Here is a 17,034-nt window from a genome sequence, read left to right as displayed (position 1 = left end):
CCTGATGTGAGGAAGTGGTGATGCAACATGGGGGCTTAAGGGGGTAGGAGAAGAATAAATAAAACAAGATGGGATTGGGAGGGAGACAAACCATAAGTGACTCTTAATCTCACAAAACAAACTGAGGGTTGCTGGGGGGAGGGGGATTAGGAGAAGGGGGGTGGGATTATGGACATTGGGGAGGGTATGTGCTTTGGTGAGTGCTGTGAAGTATGTAAACCTGACGATTCACAGACCTGTACCCCTGGGGATAAAAATATATTATATGTTTATAAAAAATTAAAAATTAAAAAAAAAGTTATTTCTATTCTGATAAAGTGAGATATGTGAGGACAACTTTATGGACAACGTCATTATTTTCACATTGTTAGGTAAGGATGTGATGACCACTGTTATGTGATCCTCACCAGCACACTGAGGATAATGGAATAGAAAGATGGGGACACCTGGGTCTCTGATGATTAGCAAGCCAGCAGAGCAATCCAGGATCATTGTTCATCTAATTTTCTTATTATATAATGGAATACTAAGTCATATGTAAGTCTCTCTTATTCAATTCATCCGTCACTTGTACTAAAAGCAACCTAGGTTATATGTTGTCATATGATTAATCAGAGCCTGTGATCTCCCAAACCCACTACCTTACTGTTGAGTTTTGTGATTGTCCAGTTTACTTATGAAAGCACATTCCAAGGAAGTCCAATTGCCTGTCACACCAAAAGCCCCCTCTAGAGGAAGTAACTTCCAGATGATTTTTTTTCTGCATTAATTTAATACACTGAGCATCTATTATATGCCAGAAAATATTCAAGGCTCGGAGGATACACCTGCTGTGTACTCAATAGCTGTGTACTGGCCTCATGGAACTTACATTCTAGTAGAGGGAAAAAGATCATGCATGGTTTGCACTTCCAGGGCCCACATATACAAAATTCTCTTTCTAGCCAAACATTTATTGATACCCATAGCAGAAAAGAACCACATGACCAGTTATGACCAAGTCGTGCTAACGCTTTGTAAGCACAACTGATATGTGCTCTTTGAGTCAAATATTTCATTTTCTATAGAAAAGATACTCTCTTCTGTTTTCCATGCTTAAAGGAATATATTTTCAGATGGTCCTACCTCAAGAGGTCTTAGTCTCCAAGTTATCTCACAAGAGCACGTATTCTAGAGAATCGTCCTGCCCTCTCAGTTCGCGTTGCATGAGAGACAAGTGAACTATCATTTTGACCACTGAGATTCTATGGCTGATTTTATCTACCCTAACTTAAAGTATTCAATGGTCTACCTGACTTTAAATCTCTCTTTTTAAATGTACTTTTCTCACATAAACACAGATAGTGTAAGCATTTACAATTTTCTGTCAGCTGCATGTAGAAGTTATCCTCTGAAAACAATATGCAACATTTCAGTTTCTGTGTGTGATACACAGATACATACACATCCAGTGAAAGTATTACAAGCAACATCAGATGCGGATTCCTACCAGTCATTCATCACAGCTTCCCTCTAAAATTCTTCTCTCCCCTTGTAAAAATCACCAGGTATCAAATTTAAAAGTCCATACCTTTTTAAAAACAATCCAGGCTGCAGGGGAAATATTTTTTTTCAACATCTAGACTAATTAGTTCATATTTAGGATCGAAATTGGAATCAGATAGATGAACAGAGAATTCAGTCTATTTGCAGTAGAATGATGAGTGTGTCCCCACCATATTTTTTCAGATAATCTCTGAGTGTCCCAGGAAACTAAGTGCCCATCTGTCATCCCAGGAGATTACTGTGCTGTGAACAGTGTTCTTTTTCAGCTGTTTACCAAGGTATTTGCTCTAGATTTTTTTCTATTGCTATTTACCACTGTAGCCTTTCTGCAAAAATTTGAGTACCAAATTCACTGTGTCAAAATGTGTTTTTAAAATAGTTATTAGATTAAGTCTCGGTAACACATTTGATCCTATCATTTTTCTTATGCTGATAGCCAGGATTTCCTTCTCTCTCCAGGAGGTCTCTAGGGAAAGACCTGTTTGTCAAAAATGAATGAAAAGTCTCTAAGTGCTCTTCCAGAGTTTCCTCAATAGGATGCCCCTTTAGAAGACTATGGTTGGGGCGCCTGGGTGGCACAGTGGATTAAGCCTCTGCCTTTGGCTCAGATCATAATCTCAGAGTCCTAGGATTGAGCCCCGCATCGGGCTCTCTGCTCAGAAGGGAGCCTGTTTCCCAACCCGCCCCCACCCCCGCCTGATTCTCTGGCTACTTGTGATCTCTCTCTGTCAAGTAAATACATAAAATCTTTATTAAAAAAAAAAAAAAGAAGAAGAAGAAGATGAAGAAGACTATAGGTTGTGGCTTTATGGGTACAGAAACCATGCTTGTATCATCCACTGCTTTATCCTTAGGACCAGCTTAGTGTGTACATGCAGTAGAGATTCAATAAAAGTGGTTATGTACTAGCCCATGTCAAGTTCCCCTTAAGTGATTAATTGCATAGATACCACAATCAAGTTCATGCAGTAGTGCTCAATGTGTTGAATGAAATAAAAAGATGAATTAATGTATAAACTTATATCTGAATTGGAAATCCATTGACATTAGTTTCATTTTTTGGCATCCCAGCCCAGTTTTCCAAAACTAATAGCGTTCTAAAAATTTAAACAAAAAGCTCATTCAATATCTCTGGAAAGATTAGGACTACAATTGACCCTTGAACAACACAAGTTTGAACAGCAGACATCCATTTATATGCATGTTTTCCATCAATACAGCACCAGACAGCACAGTATTGTGTTTTCCACATACTTAATAATCGTTTCTCTGGCCTACATTATCATAAGAATACAGTATATATACATACAACATACAAAATGTGTCAATCAATTGTTATGTTACTGTAAGAGAAAAGTAGTCTATTAGAAGTTAAATTTTGGAGAAGTCCAAAGGCTACACAGATCTTCTATTAGGCAGGAGGTCAGTACAACCCCAACCCCACTTTGTTCAAGAGTCAACAGTATTTCTACATGATGTTTTCCTTCTTGTTGCTTCATTTACTGAGTACTTTAGAAAGATGGCCTCCCAATGTCTTCTGGTCTCTCTTGCTTCTTACGATGTCAGCTATAATTCTTACCATAATTCTTGCCAAAATGTAACTTTTTTCTTTGACTATTGTTAAATTATGTCATTAGATTTTCAACTGTTTAGGTTGTATTCAAGTTCAGTTCTCTTTGGACTTATGCTTTTTTGAGCTTTTTGGATCTGTGCATTGCATTTTCAATTAATTATTAAAGATTTTTTTCAATTTTTTTTTTCTGTTCCATTCTTCTTTTCTCCCTTTTTTTAAAAAGTTTTCAAGTCCAATTACATGTATGTTCAATCGCTTAACAGTGTTCCAGGATCACTGACCCTGTTTTGTAGGGGGGTTTTTTGCCAATGTTTTCTTTTGGGCTTTAACAATATCTACTCACCTATAAACTCACTGATCCTTTTTTCGGAATTTCTTTATCTGCACTTAAACCCAATCACTGCAATTTTTTTTTTTTTTTTTTTTAAATTTCAGGTTTTACTTTTAGTTCTAGGATTTCTGCTTGGTTCTCTTTTAGAATTTCCTGTTCTCTCTTAACATTCACATACCTTACTTTCGTTTTTCATTTTAAGTAGGCTCCACACCCCTTGTGGAGCCCAACATAGGGTTTGAACTCAGAACCCCAAGATCAAGACCCAAGATGAGATCAAGACCTGAGGTGAGAGCAAGACCTGAAGTGAGATCAGGCATGGGTCGCTTAACCAATGGAGCCACCCAGGTACTCCACATACCTTACATTGATATGGATCTTGTTACATATTTTGTTATTTTGAAGTCTTCTGCCAGATGCTGAAATTATTAGACAATCTGTGGATTTGCTTCTATTGATAATTTATTTCTCCTATAGTCCATTTTTTACTTTTATTCTAGTAATTTTGTGTGGTATACATTATAAGCGATGAACTGTAGGTACTCCAGATTTTTGGTGTTCATTTGAACCATGTGGAGTTTTCTCCCAGGAGATAATCAAATTAATGGTAAATTACATGTATCCTCTAATGGTATGGTATTAGGCTTTATTGACAAAGGTCTGCTTTGGATTTTCCCTTAGTCCTAGAGCATAGACTTTAGTTTTATCATGTAGTTCTTAATCCTAAAACATAATTCTTTGGGGATTTTACTCAAAAGCCCAAGGTGTTTACTATTCTAACTCAACTCTTTCCAGCACCAGCGAACTGTCCCATTTTCATTTCTTCCACCCTTGTAGTTTAATTTCTTGAAACGTCACCCTATTCATGTCCACTTTAGAAATATATCAAAAATTTTGAGAACATATATGCAGGTTCTGAAGCTTCCACCCTCTATGACTTTTCTCTTCCACTGGATTCCTCTTTTAATTGTCAGCCATTCTTGCAACTAGGGAAAAACCATTCAAATGTGAAGTTCCACTGTTATGTCCCTCTTCAAACATTTACTCAAATTTCTGCTCGCATGGTGTCACTCTGCTATGTTATATTTTTATTTTTTAAAGGCGTTTGATAATTTTTTAAATTAATTAATTATTTATTTATTTGCTAGAAAGCGATCACAAGTAGGCAGAGAGGCAGGCAGAGAGAAAGAGTGGGGAAGCAGGTTCCCCACTGAGCAGAGAGCCCGATGCGGGGTTCTATCCCAGGACCCTGGGATCAGGACCAAAGCTGAAGGCAGAGTCTTTAACCCACTGAGCCACCCAGGCGCCCCCCTGCTGTGTTTTTAAAACACTCTTGTGTACATCTTGTTTGACATTTATAATTGTTAACAGCAGAAATATTTGCCAAATTAAGTCCATACTACTGTTATTCAAATTAAACTTTTACAAACTGAGGATTGCTGGAGGGGAGTGGGTAGGAGGGAGAGGGTGGCTGGGTGATAGACACTGGGTATGTGCTACGGTGAGCGCTGCGAACTGTGTAAGACCAATGAATCACAGACCTGTACCCCTGAAGCAAATAATACATTATATATTAATTAAAAAAATCTTTTAGTTAAAGATACCTGAGCAAAGTAAGTTAAAATAAAAGACACAACACAAATGAATAAATATAAAATTTAATCAAACGCCTCTATCCACCTACAAGCTTATTCTAGGAAGATAGAAAAATAAGCGGAGCTAAGAAGGAATAGGTAAATACATCATGTGCCACATTCTACATGACAAGTGCTCTTTTTTCTCCAAGGTATCATTGGCATAAAAAGAGAATGAGAACCTCTCAGATAAAACAAGCTAAGGACACCTAACAAGAAAATGTTATAAATGGTCCCAGTTTATAGTCTGACTTTAAAACTTTTAAGAGAGGGTCTCCTGGGTGACTCAGTTGGTTAAGCGACTGCCTTTGGCTCAGGTCATGATCCCGGAGTCCTGGGATCGAGTCCCATAACAGTCTCCTAGCCTCATGGGGAGTCTGTTTCTCCCTCTGACCTCCCCTCTCATGCTCTCTCACTCTGTCTCTCTCTCAAATAAATAAATAAAATCTTAAAAAAAAAAGCCTTTAAGAGAGTATTTATGAGATAATTAAAGAAATTTTAATACGGACTGGAAATTAGGTAATGTTAGGGAATTATCATTATCTTTATACTCAACAATGGCATGATGGTGATGTTAGCATAACTTTATCAGTTACAGAGGTGTCCTGAAACATTTACTAGTAAAATGTCACATCTGTAATCTTTTAAAATTTAATAGGGAAAATAGGTGAGGAGTGGAAAATATGAAATAGCATTGGAATCACATTTACATTTTTATTAAACATAGTTCAAAATAATAACTGTAGGAGAATGGACTCAAGATATTTTAAGATACTTACTTAAGCCAGGAATAATAAAAAATGTGGGGTGGGAATGCAAGCTGGTGCAGCCACTCTGGAAAACAGCATGGAGGTTCCTCAAAATGTTGAAAATAGAACTGCCCTATGACCCAGCAATTGCACTATTGGGTATTTACCCTAAAGATACAAATGTAGTGATCCAAAGGGGCACATGCACCCGAATGTTTATAGCAGCAATGTCCACAATAGCCAAACTATGGAAAGAACCTAGATGTCCATCAACAGATGAATGGATCAAGAAGATGTGGTATATATACACAATGGAATACTATGCAGCCATCAAAAGAAATGAAATCTTGCCATTTGCAACAACATGGATGGAACTAGAGCGTATCATGCTTAGCGAAATAAGTCAAGCAGAGAAAGACAACTATCATATGATCTCCCTGATATGAGGAAGTGGTGATACAACATGGAGGCTTAAGTGGGTAGAAGAAGAATAAATGAAACAAGATGGGATTGGGAGGGAGACAAACCATAAGTGACTCTTAATCTCACGAAACAAACTGAGGGTTGCCGGGGGGAGGGGGTTTGGGAGAAGGGGGTGGGATTATGGACATTGGGGAGGGTATGTGATTTGGTGAGTGCTGTGAAGTGTGTAAACCTGGTGATTCACATACCTGTACCCCTGGGGATAAAAATATATGTTTATAAAAAATAAAAAATTAAAAATAAAAAAAAATGTGGTTTATATGTCACTACTTCTGCATTCTGTGCCTATAGAAGACATTGGTAAATGATGAAGGCACTTTTACTACTAATCAAGATTCACTTTCTGAGTTGAGCCATCTGGACAATTATAAAATAATGAATTGACAGTAACATGAAAGATAAAACATCCCTACAAATGTCCCCTTCTTCCATTTTATTTTCTCTCTCTTTATGAGCCAGCATTTTCTCTCTTTCATGAGGTGTTTAATATGTACACCTCCGTGCTCGCTTCGGCAGCACATATACTAATATGTACACCTCCGAGTCTATTAGAAAGAAGGAGGTTGTAAAAGACATTACTAGAACTCCCTGATACCCTTTTCATACTTGGGACCCACAGAAAAGTCTGAGGCTTCATTGGAACCACAAAGACTTTGGGTCAACAAGATAGAGTACTTTGTTGTATTAAACCACTGACATTTGAAGTTGGCTGCTCTTAGTGACTTGTCTATAAGCCTAAATGAACTCAGCTAATAAAGGGGCAGAAATGTCAATGATCTGAGTATGGGATGATCAAAATGGGATGTTTTTAAATTGTACACCATAGCATGTTTTAGTGTTAATAGTTATTTATTAGGTGTTTTTATGTGTTAATAATTCTGCTTATTATCTTATAAGAATTACTTATATTCATTACATGAGTTTTATCTCATGAATTTATTTCATGAATTTATTCATTACATGAATTCATAAGAACATATAAAGGTATTACATTTTATACCCAAGAAATGAAGCTCACAATTATATTATTTCCCCATGTTCATGTAGGTAGGAGTTAAGGAAGCCAGAATTTTATAGTAGGTCTGTATAATGTGAAGCCTGTGCTCTTAACCATTATACTGTAGGCTCTTTGAGGGCAACATGGGACCTTAAATTCTTTCCGTATCTTCCAGTGAACCTGATGAAAATATTAAGTCCATAATTTATTCATCATGATTTGAATACAATGAATGAATACATTTTAATGCCAGAAGTAAAGCAGAAATTTTTAGGTAATAGATTGGGTGAGAGAATTCTAGCATTGAAAAGTTCTCTCTCTTCCCTATTTTAAAATAATTCATAATAGGTTGGAAATTGCTGGCATACTGTTACGTGCTAAGTATGCCTTCTTTTCCAAGTATTTGTAGTTTTAACAAACAGTGCATGTGTAAAGCTGAGAAGAAGGCTGGCAATAGTAGGCAGAGACTCTTTACTACATCTTATCACCTATGCTCTTTACAAATATTGGTTCGGTATTGTATTATATTAACAGAGTCATAGCTGGTTTTTATGGAGCACTGATAATGAAGCCAGCAATGGTGATCAACACTTTTTATGTGTGAATTCATTTAAAACACAAGGACTAGGTTAACAGTACTACTGTTACCGATATTTTGCAGATAAGGAACACAAGACTTGGGATGTTACATGACTTGCCCAAGGTTATAGAGGAGTTAAGTGGTCCCGAAACTGACCTAAGCCCAGAGTATAGGTTCCTAAACACTGCATACTCTGTCTTCACTACCATTCTTTCTGCTTCTTTCTGCCATCTAGATCAATGGCAAACGCATTTTGTTAAAAAGAAAAAGGCTTGGGCACCTGGGTGGCTCAGTGGGTTAAGCCTCTGCCTTCAGCTCAGGTCATGATCTCAGGGTCCTGGGATCGAGTCCCGCGTCAGGCTCTCTGCTCAGCAGGGAGCCTGCTTCCTCCTCTCTCTCTCTCTGCCTGCCTCTCTGCCTACTCGTGATCTCTGTCTGTCAAATAAATAAATAAAATCTTTAAAAAAAAAAGAAAAGAAAAGAAAAAGGCTTCCAGTAGAAGTTGGATTCTGGTATAAAGCACGAAAGATCTGGATCTTTTTTTTTTCTTTTCTCAAAAGTTATCCTTTTTGAAAAGTCATTCCTTGGCATCTTCTCTTCAGCCAAAGTCATGGCTTCTTCTGAAAACTATGTCTGAGTTTCCAGAGCATCCCAATGGAGATGAGCAAATTTTAGTAATTAAGGTTTCCATATGATTTAGAGAATTTGGAGCTCCCTGTATGAGGTCAGCAAAGTCACGACTTAAATTAACACTGACATCACCTTTCTACTTAACCTGAGCTTCAGCCAAGCCCTTTTTTTTTTAGCATATGTTGTCCAATTCTGACTTCTAGAAAGATTAGCTGGAAGGAGGAATAAAAGATTTAAAAATAATACCTATGAATCATTACATCTTAGAATTAGAAAGCACTTCACATGATCATCTACTCCAGCTTGCTCATTTTATAAGTGACAAATCTAAGGACGGTTTTGTGACCAAAATTTCAGCAGCAAATTATCCTTTTTTTCCCCCTGATACACAGTCCAGGGCTCTTCCTACTTCCTCACAAGAGAGGGATGGGAAGGTGAGTTGTTTAAGGCGGAGCAAACTAGAGGATGGAATAAATACGTCAAGGTTCTTATCTATCAGTAGAGGAGGAAAATGGGCAGCTCGCATCAGTTTAAACATTTTGAAGATTTCAAATAGGAAAAAAAAAATTTAAAAATCCAGTTGTGTGAGATGACTGAGGGCTAAAGAACAGCATGGCGAGTGAAGTTGGTAATACTAGATTTTAGACTTAAAATTTGCTTCCTATGGTTCCTCTTAAGTGTTATATGCACACAGAATCGTAACTATGTGAAGTGATGGAGGTGTTAACTGATTGATTATGATAATCCTATCACAATGTTTATGTGTACCAAGACATCATATTGTTCTTAAATACATACAACTTTTACTTGTCAATTATACCTTAATTAAGCGGGGGAGTGGGAGGGGGTAGAAAATACAGGCACCCTCAGGTGTACACACACAACCTTCTACTAAGAGTCCTTAAATAAGGGAATAAATAAGGGGAAACGTTCAAGCGTTTCTTCCTCTCTAAGCCTGGAAAACCCAAGCCATTGTCACCACCATAAAATGACATCCTAATAATCCCCACCACAGCCAAACAACAACCATTCCTGCCTTCATAAATACGTAGCACTTTTGACCGGCCCAACTGCTTTTTGAGTTCAAAATCAACACAGGATAGATGACTTCATGAAGCTTACATTTTAGTGAGGTTCTCCCTAAGAGAGAATGTAATCCAAAATACAAAATAAAATAAACGTAGAAGTGTACTCATTAACAAAACAAACGCACATTGTGATGTTATGAAGGCCGTAAGATGGCAATGAGCGAGTAAATGGGAGCGTCCAGTATGTAAGAGGTCATCCAGGACAGCCTCTTCAGCTAGAACTCACATGCATAAATATGGCAAACAGGGAAAGGGGCAGGAGCAAAGCCTTCCAAGAAGAAGGAACAACAAATGCAGGCAAAGAAGTGGCTTGTATCCCTAAGGATACCTACAAAATAATTTTCCTCTGGACTCACCAAACCCTCACCTAGATATTTCTGTTTTCCTACTTTTATCTGCTTACGCTCTAAATTCTTTTTTCCCCCCTGAATTTCTCCACTGTTTTTAAGTAGATGACCATCTGTCCCAATTTGAAATCTCTAAGGAGACTCTAGTCTTTTAATAATCACCAGAGCTATTCCCTGCACACATTTAGTTCCAGCACTTCTATACTTATCAGTCTGATTTCTGACACGGGGAAAGAACCAACATCTCTCGGTGCATAGACAGAAGAGAAGTGTCGAACATCCTACCCCATGGAAAGTCTCTTCAGTCTCTCCCTGACCACCTTAACCGTGGGACAACATGAAAAAGGACTTCATGATCTCAGGGCTATTTTGACAGAACACACTGATCAGCATGGTTAGCATGTATCGTCAATATGTCAGCTCTGATTTTCTCCTCTGATAAGCATTTAATTGCTATGAATGGGCCTGTGCTAGGTACCATACAGATTTCAAGTACAAACCAAAATTATGGTTCCTTTCTTCCTTCAATATTATAGTATTTTTTGCCTCTAAGGGTAGAAAATGTGTTTTATACTATTCATAGAAACCTGTATTTTTCCTCCTCGGCACATATTTTAACTGTAATTAAATAACCTTGTGCATATTTAATATCTTCCACTAAATGTTAAGTTCCTTAGAAATAGGAGGCATGTTGGTCCTACTTATCCTTATATGAATGTACACTTTTCACAGTGGGTAATGAGTAGCAGGTGCCAATCAAATATTTTTGGATGTATAAACAAAGAAGTTAACGTCTGTGTCTTTCTGTCATTCACAGTCTAGAAGGGTACTAGTCTGTTGGATTTGGAAGAGGCAAGATAAACTCATGAAATGTTTAGAAGGTGGAGCATTAGCCATTCATTCAGCAAATGTTTGAGAAATTGTGACGTGCTTGGCACCATGCTGGGATAGATTAGTGAGCAAAATTAGAAAGGGCCTTGGTTTTACTGAGCTGTCTGGTTGTGGAACCAGATGCTAGCTGAATAATCCCACAAATAGAAAAGCACAACCCAGACTAATGCCAAGAAGTTGCTGCAGAGTGGCTCATTTAGATTTCAGGAGCTCTAAACATGAGACTGCCAATAAAGGTGACAACAGCTGCCCACAGCCGAGCAATAATAGGTCCACTTTGTCTCCATACTATTAACAGCTTCCTCTCCATCCATGGCCACAGACAAGGTAGAACCTGTTACTACATCTGATCCCATTAGACGCTCTCTCAGACTCCACAGCCCATCATTTGGAATCTTTTTATCGAGCTTCCTTCCTCCTGAACTCTGTCTTTTCACTTGCTCCCATTGTTCAGATGTCACAGTTGGACACCTGGCTTGGCTTTGTTGTACTCTGTATCTTGTTGCCCTCCGCTGGTCCTTTTGGCCAGTGTTCATCCATCCTGGCAACCAACCTATAGCTTAGAACCCAATGACTGGTTTTTTGTTTGTGCTGGAGGGAAACTGTGCCTTGTGTTACACTTTCTTGCCTCTGTACCTGTATATGCTCCTCTGACCAGCTTCCATCCTTTCTCCTCAGCTCTTCTAAATCCAGTCCAAATGCTCCAAGTCTAGTTAAGTCTGATCTTCCCCAGGAGGTTGCTGATCACTCCATTACTCCTGTATTATACATAGTTTTCTGTCACTTAGAAGTAAATGGGAGAGTTTTAAAATGTAAATCACTCACACACACACACACACACACACACACACACACACACTATAAATCACTTCCTGTCACACCCTACTTAAAACTCCCTAGGGCCTTCCTCTTCTCCTGAAAATAAAACCCAAGATCCTTACCATGTCCTGCAAGGCCCTACTTGATCTGTCTCTACAGTCCTGATGGCATCCAAGACTTTTCCACCACCTCACTCACAGAGCTTCTGTGCACTGGATTTCTTTGGGTTTCTGAAGTATGTCAACCTCATTCCTACCCAGTGGCCCTGGCATTTACTGTTCCCTTTTCCTACAGAACAGTCTCAGTATTCAGAACACAGCCCACCTTCCTACTTCCTGCCAATCTGTTATTACCTGTTCTGAGAGACCTCCCTTGAGCATCCACTCCCAAGTTACTTGTGCTTTATCCTACTCTGTCTCTATTAAATTGTCCTAACTTATCTTCTCATAGCTTTTAGCACACAAATTATTCTGTATATATTACTATGTATATATTCTGTGTCTGTGTGTGTGTGTGTATACATAAATGTAAATGGAAACTCTTAAGGGTCTCAACTTCCCAATCTTGATTACTGCCAAGTATGAAAGCATCTCAACTACAGATGTCTACTTACTCCTTTCTTGGACACAGATATCCACTTGTACCTCAAGTTCTTTCTTCTGATGTCTGTTCCATCTTCCCGCAGCCCTCTCAGACGCATCCCTCCCCTGTGTTTCCATGCATACGACATCCATGGGGAACTTTTAAGTATGACACTCCTCAAAAAAGTTGAGGGCTGCAGGCCACTCAGTGCTCTATCATTGTACCACCACAGCAGCCAGCCAAATTATCTTTCACTTTCTGGATTTTCCAGAAGGAATCAGACTCAGGTGTATAGTGTTCTCCAAACTAAGAAGAAATCTTATTAAAATCTGAATGGTTTCCTTGAAATACCTCTTTCTTAATTTAATAGGAAGAAAGAAGCAGACCCCCTCACCCTTCCCATGCTTACAGTAACACTCAAAGAATCCCAAACGTTCTCAAAATAAATTTTGTTAGAAGACACTACATCTCAAAATTGCAAAGAAAGCAAAACTTAGTTATAGCAAAACTTAGTTTATATATATATGAATAGAGTAAAGAAGAACTAAAATGAAGTATATCTATAAAATGTACACAGCTCATGAACCAAAAATGAGATGTACTATATGTTGGCTGAGTGAATTTAAATAAAGAAACTACAGCATATATACATTGTTCGTGCACTCATTTTCAAAATTCATTCATTCCAGAACAAGTAATTATAAGTAATGATGATTATGTAAATGACACTCAAGTGATACAATTTCATGAGATACATCTTCCCAAGAAGGTAATAAACTTTGAAGAACAAAAATAAAAAATTTTAAAAAGGAAAAAAGAAATTTTGTTCTCTTATCTTCAAGGCTGACTTTAAGTTATGCTTATTCCAAAAGAGGGTTTTAACAGATGTGCAAGTGGATTTCAATACCACTTCTAAGTTGTGTATATCGTGACCTCTCATTTCACTTTGGAGTATGGCATTTATTACCATGGTGTTTCACCCAGAAGTCCCATTTCAATGGAATTTATCAAGTGTCTATACCCAAAATTGCATTCACTATCTTTAACAAATAATATGACATGGGAACCTATACATCAAAATGGAAATCTCCGTGAAAACAGGAGTTGGTACAGCCATGATATTGTGTAACAGAGTAACATTAGCCCTCTAGATCCTCCCACTAGAATCTATACCCTATGAAAGCAAGGCACTGATCTCTTTCACACTGTATCTTTTGAACTTATAATGGTAGTATGTACTCAAAAAACATCAAGTGAATGAACTGAATGAATAAAGTACTTACTATGTGCAGGCAACACTAATGAAACTTTACATTAAAATACACACTTCAGGGGTGTCTGGGTGGCTCAGTGGGTTAAGCCTCTGCCTTCGGCTCAAGTCATGATCTCAGGATCCTGGGATGGAGCCCCGCATCGGGCTCTCTGCTCAGCAGGGAGCCTGCTTCCTCACCTCCACCCCCATCCCCACCCCACCCCGCCCCGACCCGCCCTGCCTCTACTGCCTCCTTGTGATCTCTGTCAAATAAATAAATAAAATCTTTTTTAAAAAATACATACTTCAAAGATAGTTGTTCTTTTCTAGATGAAAGAACTAAAGTTCAAAACAGTTAAGTGACTTGTCTAAGGTCATACATGATAAAGTGTTTAAGGTGGGATTCAAATCTAGCCACTCTGACTACAGAACCCAGAAATTTCTCTATCAGACTATCTATTATGAGCAAAGCTAATAGGTGTGGTATACTGCCAGCCTTGAGGGCTTTGACTGAGCCATGCTTCCCATATTCCAGTAAAAAGAACAAGAATGGGCCTGATAACGATCATACTATGGACACAGAATACATGTTAACAAGAAATAGGCATGCTGTAGCAATTCAAGAGAAGGCAGTATCAAACTTTACTGGGCAAGATGCACTTCCAGAAGGTTTTTCCAAGGTGATGGCTTCTCAGATGGGTTTGAGGAGAAGTTTTTAATTTCACTAGTTGTCAATGGGGAATGAATGTACTACTCTAGGAGGGAATGTAGTAGAAACAGAAGAGAATCTATGAGGCCTAATCTATCAATCTTAGTAGCTCATCAGATATTGTATATAAATAGAAAGAAGAAAGGCCTACTGATAGTAAGGATTTAAGAATTTCGAACTCAAGACAAAGAAAAAAAAAACAAACAAACAAACACAAAGGAGAGATTACCATAAAGAGGACCAAAAAAACTTGATTGTGATTTGGAACCAAAACGAAACGGAATGACCAGTGTCTACAGTATCAGATATATATGTGAAAAAATTAGATTCAGAGAGTCCATCCTGCTGGTGGACTTCAAAAATGTGTCAGGGGCCCAAACAGCATCTTTTAAGAGATAAAATTCTGCTCTGTAAAATGGAGAAATAGGTTTATTAGACTTTTCTATTATCTTAATATAATTAATATGTATCCATTATTAGTTTTTCAGAGAAAGCAAAAAATGATAACAGGTCGAAAACAATCATTGTGGTTTCTGGTAGGTCATTATCATCTCCGGGCTCTTTGTTACAATATTTGGCAAGTACACAAGACCCTGTTTAGCTTCTTGGTTTCTGGTTGCCTGAAGGTTATGGACAACCATGGCCCTTTGCATGTGGCTACAGGAGAAACCCCCCATAGAAGCAGTTGAGAAAGGTCTGTTCTACCTGCAGATAATGCGGAACAGACTAAGAAAAAGCTAGGAGCAGTTAACATATATATTTAACATTTAAATTTTCACACATTACTAATTTCCAGTATCACTCACAACTGAGAGTATATAGTTAAATATCATAAGGTCTTTGCACTTTCATATATCTTTCTGTATCAACCACTTGAGGTGTGCTCCTATGTTTTTTATTCTTCTTCCAAAATACTGAACAGGGATTTATTATTTAAAGTGCTTGAGTCATTTGAGTTTGTCAAATGATAGAAAGATCTCTGCATCACCATGGACACAACAAAATGGCAAGTGTGGCTTGGCTGTGTTTTAGGATTCACGTAAGGGTCCCTAGTTCCAGAAATAAAATGATGTCTGTGTTGCTCAGTAGTCAGCTCCAAATTTAACTGTTCAAATGGGAGAAGCTACCATTTCCCAAGTTAAGAGGAAATCTCAGCATGTTTACAATTCTTTTAAAGGATAAAAGTAGAAACTTGGGGGATTTTCATGTGATTATTGGCCTGTTTGTTGTTGTTGTTGTTGTTGGTAGTCAGTGACATCTGTCTAGTACCTCCAACTGGGCGTATGAGAACACCAAGATCACATGGAGTAACAGCTGAACCCAAGGCTGACAGATCCCTACCCTCCCTCTGCCACATCAAAGAGACGGAATGGAGAGAACAAAGCGCCGCCATCAGAGAATACAAGTTCCAGTTCCTTATCTGCAAAGGTAAGAATGATGACTTTTATTCTGCCTATTTCCTGAGGCTGTTCTGGAAGTAAAAAAGTTGACAGAAGATACAAATCTGCAATAAAGAGAAGAATTGTACCTGCGCCCCTATTCTTTTCACTTATCCATTCAACAAATATTCACAGATTATACACTGGTGTCACGCACTATCCTATGCTCTGCGTGCACACTGATGGGCAAAAGAGAAACTGCCCCTGTTCTTAGAGATCTGTCCATCTCCTGGCCTATCTACATGAGTTGTCCATACTGGTGGGCTGTCAAGCACAGCCATCATTCAAACCTAAGAATCCAACATACAGATATGTATATATGCATGTATACGTGTGTATGCATATTTCAAGCTGTAATACACATGTGTATGTATGTACGTGTGTGTGTGTGGAAGTGTATGTGTTTTTTTTTTTCAAGTTTCAGTCAGGGGTTATTCACTTGGGAAGTAAGACCAGAAAAGGAGTCAAGTAGACCAGTATCTGTACGTAGGTTGTATCACCTAACCAGTGGTCACTGGGAAACTTCACTCCATTTCTCCTATTCTTAGGAGCCTTTCTAGGTACAATAATGGGAATACTTGTTCCATGGTAAAAAAAAAAGTCCCCTCTTAGAGTTGCTAAAATTTAAAGAATTAAGTCTTACTAAGCACTTCATGTAGCAGCTGGCACACCTACCTACCATCCCCTATAAATTATGGCTAAAAAATTTCACTTGGAGATTTTCTTTTTGCCATGTAGGTTCTGGAGAATAGATCAGATCCTCAATCCTCCCCATCTCTTGGTGAAGCTTGTCACTGAGGGCAAATTTGAGCAATTTCTAAATAATTCACGTGGCCAGAGGCAGGCCCAGATACAGGCACAGGTACTTACTGCTGCCTGCCTGATTTTATTTCATTCCTATGCAGGATTCCAGAACCCTGACGCCCCCATCAATAACTCAAGAGCACAGGAAAGCTACATCCCCTCGAAGTGACCCTGCCAGCTTAATGGGAGCGTGTGAATCCCACAGCAGCTGGAAGTAGAGGCAAATTAGTCAAACTCCACCCCAGGGAAAATTGGAAAGAAATGTGGCTGTTCCACCTCCAGAGGAACTAACACAGGAGCTTCCACAGCAGCTAACCTTCCACAGGCCCATCTCCAGAAACCAGAGTAAGAAAGAAATCTGGTCAGCAGCTCCCTTCCCCAGGAGCCTACCTAAGAGGCAATGCACAGAACCCCTGTGCGGCATGAGAGCCAGCAAACAGCCCTCCAGTCATCAAGGGCCTTCAGGCTGGTGTGCAATCTCCCACCTCAGAGGACCAATTAGGAAAGGCACTGGGTCTGGTTCAGGAAGGTTCGCTAAAGCGAGTCTGCCAGTGTCAAGAGCTGCTTCCTCAGGGTCTCAC

The sequence above is a fragment of the Mustela lutreola genome, chromosome 5, assembly GCF_030435805.1.
Source record: "Mustela lutreola isolate mMusLut2 chromosome 5, mMusLut2.pri, whole genome shotgun sequence".
Taxonomy (NCBI): domain Eukaryota; kingdom Metazoa; phylum Chordata; class Mammalia; order Carnivora; family Mustelidae; genus Mustela; species Mustela lutreola.
Note: the sequence above shows the minus strand (reverse complement) of the source record.